The 9,395-nt window shown below is 35.6% G+C and overlaps 1 pseudogene; it reads right to left on the minus strand.

Moving 5' to 3' along the window:
• Positions 1-3,204: 3,204 nt before the first annotated feature.
• On the minus strand, positions 3,205-8,899 carry LOC114076860 (annotated as a pseudogene).
• Positions 8,900-9,395: the final 496 nt, after the last annotated feature.

The following is a 9,395-nucleotide window of genomic DNA, read 5'->3' on the forward strand; positions in this document are numbered from 1 at the left end:
GACTCAAGGATCTTTTAACTCGGAGGAATGCGGGAGTGGAGCCCGAAATGGACTCGAATCGATGTCACATGTAAAGAAAACAAAAGAAAAGGATTAACAACAGCCACTAAAAATTATCATTAAAACAAGATCCTCAATAAAGCAAGCATTAGGCAAGAACGAGTTCCTTAAATTTCAGACATACATACGCATGAAACCTACGACAAATTCAAAGATAGCAATGGACAACAACACATAAATTATTTGTAACTAAAGTATGCTTTGAAACAAGGAAAGTCATGCTTTCATTAAGATGTAGAAGTCAAAAGAAGAGTTGTCAACATGAAACCAACATATCATCCTAAGCCTAAGAAAAGAAAGGCAATAACAGTGCCTTAAGCTTATTGAAACAAACCTCAAAACTTCCTAATCAATTTTATAAGTTCAAATAACAAGCTCAAGCCACGCGAGAAATTTATTAAAGAGAACCAAGCAAGAGAAACAAATGTTGGACACCCAACAACACCAAACAACGCATTAGTTAACCTCACAGATACGAACTCGAGCCAAGGCATATGACGACCAATGTATAATGCTAAAACGACCTCCTTCATCACATGAATCATGCTTAATGCATTAGAATGCGCATTGAACCAATATTGACGAAAGAATTCTAAAACAGGGCATGCCAAACAACTCCAAAGGGACAATACGTTGAGAAATTGTAAAGGGAATCTTTTAAAGGAGGAACAAAGGAAATACAAAGCGAAAACAGAAAAGAGGTAGGCCAAACTGGAATATGTGCTGTCCGAGAAATCGAGTTCATATTAATGAACACCAGATGCAGCCATACATGTTAGCTCATGAGAGAAAAATCATAACACTGCACATTATTCATACCAAGCTGAAAACACAAAAGAAATCGAGAGAACATGGAGGAACAAACTCCATAACTAACACTTATTAACAGACCTAAGACGAGGTGAATGAAACAAGAAAAGAGCATCATGAAACATACAAAGCACAAACAACTTAAGAAACGCTCAGCGAATAGACTCTATAAGAAAACTAACAAGTCAGTTGTAACATACATCCGTATTCAAATTTCATAACCGTCATCACCACACGAGTCGTCAAAACATCAGAAGAAGCCACTTCGAAACGAAAGAAACAAGAAAGTTATACGAAGCGGGGGATTACCTCTTCGAAAGCGGCAAACTGGAACAGCAAGGAGCTAATGACTTCACCACCTCGAACTTAGTATCACCGGAACGAGAATGCGATATCTTGATCGAAACTGAAATGGAACTCTATTTTTTGAATATCTTCCGTATAAAACTCCTAAAGCTTTATCGATTTCTCTTCGTTCTTCTACAACCAACAGGAAAGAAACCACAGTATTTTCAAAAATACGCAACCAACAGAATAGCTAAAATTTCTTTTTCCAAAATTTTTCCAACCCCTTTTCTGAAGAAGAAAGGGGGCTTATATAGAAGAAGAAACCTAGGGTCCTGGGGAGAGGGCTGGCCGAGATTTCTAGGCCCATTTGGAATTCAAATCCCAAAACCTATCCGAAAACTGAGGAATATACCGATTTAGATGCTCAAATCGTCCAACTCAATGGGAGGGGGAGGCGAGGTGGACGGTCCATATCAAAAGGGGCGTCCTTGCGAGCTTCGTGTCTCAATCCCACGACGCCAAGGACGATTCCGTCTTCTAGCGCGCTGCAGGGCTGTACGAGAGAGGGCAGGCTGCAGGGTCTGTTGCGGATTCTTCACATCCACGCGCGATGAGGGAGACGAGGGAAGGGAGATGAAACGCGTGGGGAGACGGGGGTAGGGAATCTCGCGTGAAGGGAAGGGGTTTCCGTTAGGGGAGGTCGCGTGAGGGGAAGGGAATTTTTGGCGTTTGTTCTGGAAATTTTGACGTTTTCTGCCTTCTGAAAACGTGAGGAAGAGGGGAAGAGGGAAGGGGGGACGGGTCGGGTCAGTTTAAGAGGGAGAGGGAAGTTGGATTGGGTCGGGTTATTGGGTTTGGGTTGGGATTTAATGTGTTGGGATAAATGGGCTGGAGGAGGAATGGGCCTGGGGTTAAAGGAATGGGCTGGGTATCAAAATGGGTGTCAACACAGAGGACATTGGGGATGCTCTAATCCTTAATGTGAACAGCTCGGTTGAATCATGGATTTTGGATTCTGGTGCATCTTTCCATTCGTCTCCAAGCAAGGAGTTGTTGCAAAATTTCAAATCTGGAAATTTTGGAAAGGTATATCTTGCTGACAATAAAGCCTTAGAGATTGAAGAAAAGGGGGATGTTTGCATAAAGACCACCTCGGGAAACCAGTGGACATTGGAGGATGTCAGATATATTCGTGGGTTCAAGAAAAATCTGATCTCTGTTGGTCAGTTGGATAGCACGGGATATGCAGCAGAGTTTGGAAAAGGTTCGCGGAAGATTGTGAAAGGTGCTATGGTAGTAGCTCGTGGCACAAAATCTAGAACCTTGTACACCACTGCACGGTGTATTAACATGGCAGTTGTTGCTGAAGGTGCTTCCGATTCATGTTTGTGGCACAACAGACTTGGACACAGGAGTGCTAAAGGAATGAAGATGTTGGTTGCAAAAGAAGCATTAAAGTGTCTAAAGTCTGTCTATATGGGTCTTTGCGAGAGCTGTGTTATGGGAAACAGAAAAGAGTAAGCTTCTCAAAGACTCCTAGAGATCCAAAGAAAGTGCGGTTGGAAATGGTCCATACAGATGTTTGGGGACCATCTCTAGTATCATCACTTGGAGGATCCAGATTCTATGTTACCTTCATTGATGATTCCAATGGGAAGGTATGGGTTTACTTCTTGAAGCATAAGTCAGATGTGTTTGCAACTTTCAAGAAGTGGAAAGCTGAAGTTGAGAATCAGACCGGTTTGAAAGTCAAATGCCTAAGGTCTTATAATGGAGGAAAGTATGACAAATCAGAGTTCAAGGCATTCTGTGCAGCTGAGGGAATCAGATTGATGAGAACAGTTCCAGGTAAGACAAGGTAGAATGGAATTGCTGAGAGGATGAACAGAACATTGAATGAGCGTGCAAGGAGTATGAGGATATACTGTGGGCTGCCCAAAACATTTTGGGCAGATGCTGTGAGCACAGCTGCATACTTGATCAACAAGGGACTATCAGTTCCTTTAGAGTTCAAGATTCCAGAGGAGGTGTGGACAGGAAAAGAACTCAAGTAGACACACTTGAGGATTTTTTGTTGCACTTCTTATGTTCATGTAGATCCAGAAAAGAGAGACAAGCTTGATGCCAAGGCTGTGAAGTGTTACTTCATAGGCTATGGTTCTGATTTGTTTGGTTACAGGTTTTTGGATTACAAGAATAGAAAGATCCTGAGACATTGTGACGTGACATTTGATGAGTCTGTTCTGTACAAGGACAGAGAGCAGAAGGTTCTAGAGATTACAAAGCAAGTGGGAGTTGAGATTGAGTTGGAGAAGAGTAACCCTAGAGATGTTGAAGCAGATACTCAACCAACTCCTACTGAAGAATCTGAAGTGGAGCATGTTACACCTGAGAAGGTGTTAAGGAGATCATCCAGAACCATCAGGGCACCAGATAGGTATTCACCTTCATTACACTATCTATTGCTGACTGATGAGGGGGAACCAGAGTCTTTTGATGAGGCCCTACAGGTGGAGGATTCGATCAAGTGGGATCAAGCCATGGATGATGAGATGAGGTCACTTGAGAAGAATGACACATGGGTTTTGAGTGAGTTACCTGCAGAGAAGAGAGCTTTGTTGAACAAGTGGGTGTTCAGAATCAAGATTGAACCAGATGGCAAAAGAAAGTTCAATGATCGTTTAGTGGTTAAAGGATATTCACAAAGGAAAGGTATTGATTATGCTGAAATATTCTCTCCTGTTGTGAAGTTAACCTCTATTCAAATTCTGTTGAGTATTGTTGCTTCGAAGAATTTGCATCTAGAGCAAATGGATGTAAAAACAGCTTTTTTACATGGAGATCTGGACAAAGAGATCTATATGCAGCAACCGGAAGGATTTGTGGTTCCAGGCAAGGAACACATGGTGTGCAAGCTCACTAGGAGCTTGTATGGACTAAAGCAAGCACCAAGGAAGTGGTACAAGAAGTTTGACTCCTTCACACTAAGAGTGGATTCTGCAAAGCTGAAAATGATATGTGTTATTACTTCAAGAAATAAACTGATTCATATGTCTTTCTACTCTTGTATGTGGATGATATGTTGACTGCAGGATCTAGTATGAGGGAGATTAACAATCTGAAGACAAGGTTGTCTGCAGCGTTTGAGATGAAAGATTTGGGTCCAGCAAAGCAGATTTTGGGGATGAGGATTTCTCAGGATAGATCTGCTTGCACTTTAAATCTATCTCAGGAGTTGTACGTTGAGAAGGTGTTGAGCAGATTTATGGTTAATGATGCTAAACCCACGACTACTCCATTGGCAAATAACTTTAAATTGTCAAAGGAGCAGTCACCCAAGACAGCCGAGGAGCGTGAGCATATGGTACTTGTTCCATATGCTTCAGCAGTTGGGAGTTTGATGTGTGCTATGGTCTGCACTAGACCTGATATAGCACATGTAGTAGGAGTTGTTAGCAGGTACATAACAAACCCGGGGAAAGAGCATTAGGAAGCTGTGAAGTGGCTTCTGAGATATATGAGAGGTACATCCAGTACTTCACTCTGTTTTGGCAAAGACAATGTGACTCTACCAGGTTTTGTGGATACAGATCTTGGTGGGGATGTTGACTCGAGCAAGAGTACATCCGGGTACATTTACACCATAGGTGGAACAGCAGTGAGTTGGATGTTCAGGCTTCAAAAGTGTGTTTCTCTTTCATCTATTGAAGCTGAGTGTGTGGCAATAGCTGAAGCTGGGAAAGAGAAGATATGGCTGACAAATTATCTGGAGGATTTGGGCAAGAAGCAGAGCGAGAAAATTCTTTACTCAGATAGCCAGAGTGTCATACAGTTGGTGAAAAATCCAGTCTATCATTCGAAGACAAAGCACATCAGAAAGCGGTACCATTTCACTCGCAGGGCAATAGAGGATGGTGAAATGTGCTTGGAGAAGATAGAGGGTGCAAAGAACCCGGCAGACATGTTGACGAAATGTGTTGATGTTGGGAAACTGGGGTTATGCAAAACCTCGGTTGGTCTTCTGTAGTTGTTGCTACAGATGTTGCGATGCGGTAAAGATGTTGATGATGAAGATTTTTTTTTTGAGAATGTATTTTTTGGATGACTGAATCAGTATCCAAGTGGGAGAATTGTTAGTTTGTGGAGCCTGATTAAATTTATTCTCCATTTATTCTCTGTAATAAAAAATACTCTATTTTTTTATTAATATATATATACCCCACCGCCGTGGAAGTTTACTCACGGGGTGTTACCACGAAATATTGGTTTCTCTCTTTCTCTCTCTAGATCTCTCATCTCATTCTCTATAAAGTTCTTGTGTTCTTTATTCATCAAGTGTGTGTGTGTGGATTCAATCCTAACAAGATGAACATGCGATTCATTTGGAACAACCGTAGTTTCGGTATTCTTGAATTCAAAATGTTTGAAAAGCCTCTTGGGAAAAGAATCCAAGAGAGAAAATCCATACCTTACTGTAGAATTGAATCTACGAAGATCACCTTGCACTTTGCACGAAAACCTTGAAAGACTGCCTTAAAATTGCCTAAGGTTTTTCTCACGTTTGTTCAGTGTTTTTAGTCGTGAGTTTTCCAGTGATTAAACGTGAGTATAAGTCTTAGAAACTGATATTGACTGATTCAACTTAGACTAGTTAACTTAATTAAATAAATCAATTAGATAATTACCAAAACGCCCCTCCTAAATTGACTAAAAATAGGAGAACATTTGACTTAGTCAAATGTGAAATTTTCTAAGGGTCTCGGCCTTGACTTTGATTTTTGATTAATTAATTAAGTTGCTAATTTAATTAATTAAGTGATCTAGGGTAAATACTAAAGTACCCCTAAGTCACTAGGACCATAACAAACCTCTTTTGACCATCCTAGGTTAGGTACTAGCATTTAGTTAGTTAGTTACCCGGCTAGTGTCACCCGGTTAGGTCTTAGGATTTTTGTCACACTAGTTCGGAACCATAAAAAAAAATATTTAGCTAAAAATAGATGTAATCCATCAAATAACAATAGAATTATTTGATAATATAATTCTATAAACTAAAGTAACTAAAATAAATGTATTACTAATTAGCATTTTATGCGTGTCGATATTCAGGATCAGGCGTATCAAAGTAATCCAATACTTTATCAGTCAAGGCTTTGAACAGTTCATCCAATGAATGTAGCTGTCAAATTTTTGCACTGTCACACCCCTATTTTTCCTCAAAATTAAGTTTGAAAGAAAAGAGTTTTTGCAATTGAAGTGACATTTCAAAAAGAGATTGTTTTGATTATTTAGTGTCCTCACTTGGAATTGAGTTTTGTTGTTCCAAGTCACCTTATTTAAACCCCAAATCAAAAAGAAACTTGACTCGTTATTTATTTGGTCTGCGAAATCAAAGATCGAGTTAGGAATATTGTTGATTGAGGGAAAAGTGTTAGGCATCCCTCGAGTCCCGTGATTCTAGCACGATCACTTTATTGACATTCGTATGAGTTGACTTAATCTTGAATATATTATATTTACTAGCCTAATAATTTACTTACGTCCCTCTTTATTTGCTTTATTTTAAATTATCTTGTAAAATTGCCTTATTTTTAATCGTGTGTGGTTATTGGTAGCAGCACTTTCCAGTCTCGCAACAAATTGTTTATTTGTTTGTATTTCAAGACTAAAAGTAGTTTAATGTTCTTTAGAGCTTAAGATTTATTATTATTATTATTATTATTATTATTATTGCTATTATTATTATTATTATTATTATTATTATTATTATTATAAGCATAAATTACATATTATCTTAGTTTTATTTTTCTAAAAAAATGAACAATATATTAATAAAAATATAAGTAAAAATAAACTAAAATAATATACCTTCCCATAAAAATTTACACATGTTGCATTACACCTACAATCTTTTATTTTTTCTTATTTTAGTCATTAAAATGTAAAGAACCTACTAATTAATATCAATTTATTTATTTTTGCACGAATTTGATCACTTTTATAGTTATTTTTTTAGATTTTGTTTCTCTTTCTTCTTATCTTTTTCTTATTTTTCTTTTCTATATCTTTTTGTTTTATATTTTCTTCTTATTTTTTACTTGTTATCCTTTATAATCAATATAAATCAATTAAATGAAAACTTTTTAAAGTTTCGCATTAAAAGAAATGTAAAGGAAGTTGTAGATTTGATTTCTTTTAGTTTTACTTTTATTCTTCTTATTTAAATAAACAATAAATACATTTTTATTAGATATACAAAGTGGGAAAGTAATTAACTTATTAGAACTAAATTTCATTTAAACATTATTAACTACATAGCGTTGAATATTAAGTTTCTTACTTTAATCAAGAACAAGAAAAAAAATGAGACTTTAAAGCATGCAAGAATAACTACATTGGTTATGTAAATTTTACTCTATTTTTATGACATAATATTCTCATTCTATTTTATATTATAATGCAAAAATTAAGCATACATAAATTTGAACAACTTCATGATATTATAATCTCATCTTGTATAATAACGAAATCAAAATAACTCAATGAAAATAAAGAATTACTTTTTGTGAAATTAATTCACGAGAAGAAAAAAAAGACATAATTAAAAGCTATGAACTTGAAGCCACGAAAGTAAATCTCAAACCTAACCTTTGTTGTGTATACGTAAGTATATTTTGGTGTTGGAGGGATTTATTTTTTTTTTTTGGCTGAATGTAGGTATGTGTTGCTGATTGTTTTTCCTTTTTCTTTTCTTTCTTTTGGTGTTGTGCGTGTGTGCTGTTGAATCTTTTTAGTAGTGTAGGTGTAGTAGTGTATCTTATGTGTAAGCGTAGTGGTGTGAAGTGGGGGTGATGTGGTGAAGTGGGGGTGAGGGTAATGGAGGTGGATTGGGTTAGTGGGAAGATGTGAGGGAGTGTTAAGTTATTAATTCCTTTTAATAATATAATATATATAATGTAATATTTTTTAAACTAAGAAAACTCTAATAGCTAATTATAAATTATAAATAAGAAATACTAGTTTATTTATTAAAATAAAATAAAACATATATTCTCTTCTTTTTTTTGTTATTTCAAATATTTTAACTAAAATTATTAAAATAAGATAAAAATAAAAATATCTAATTTATATATAAAAGCAATACTTATATACTAAAAATGATGTAAGATCTTAAGTTCGATAAAAAAAATTACGTGTTTACATGCACTATAGAACCATTCATCGTGATTGTTCAATGAATTTGAGACAAAAAACTACATTCTCGATTGTTATAGAAATATCTTGATATTTTTACATAAACTAACTTTCTTTGTAATGAAACACACAACAAGTGTTCATATCTAATTTCGCCGGTTCTCTTAATACATCCATTATAGTTTTATCAAGATAATATTCTTTCGCAATCCAATATACACTTTCTTTGTCTTCACTGCTACTTTCTTCATCAAAATGGGAAGTTTTCTTGTACCCAATTCGTGATGTTTTCTTGTCAAAATACTATTGTCTCGTCCTTTTCATTTGGGACCTCCAAAAATTGATCCGTTGAAGCTTTTACCCTTGATTGTTTTTATCTTCAATTGAGTAAAGAAATAGTTTACATGATCATTACCTGAATTTTGGAATAATTAGCTGGATCTTTGTTACCGTATAAGTCTATATACGAAATATCATGATATTCGATAGGCATTTCATGAATGGATTTCATTAAACACCTTAACATATCTTCAATTATATATTCCATCCCCATAAAATGGAATTATGTGAATTCCAACTTAAAAGATACAAAAAAAAAAAAGAAAAAAAAAGATGGAGAAATATTTTAAAGCAAAAAAATATAGAGAGAGTATATTTCCTAATTTGTCTAGGAAATTAATTGTAGTTTTGTAAAAATAAATTTGAAAAAAGTTGACTTATTGGAATGAAAAACTAACTGGAGTTGTAATTTGTTTCTGAAAAACTTAACCTTATTCGATATAGAAAACTAACTGGAGTTATATTTTTGGGTCCCTTGATTTGAGTTTATATCTTAAAAACAACACACGTTTGCCAATAATATTTATTAGCTATTTGACGAGAATTATGAAAAGAAGAAAATTAGTAGAAACTTATATGTAGAGGTCAAATAGTACATGTAAATTTGCTATTTTTAGTACTCCATATGATAGTAATAACTATTGGCGTGTAAATTCTTTTATTTTAATTTAATATTTATTTACCTTTAAATTTATAACTTAGGA

Source organism: Solanum pennellii, chromosome 4 (genome assembly GCF_001406875.1).
Source record: "Solanum pennellii chromosome 4, SPENNV200".
NCBI classification, from domain to species: domain Eukaryota; kingdom Viridiplantae; phylum Streptophyta; class Magnoliopsida; order Solanales; family Solanaceae; genus Solanum; species Solanum pennellii.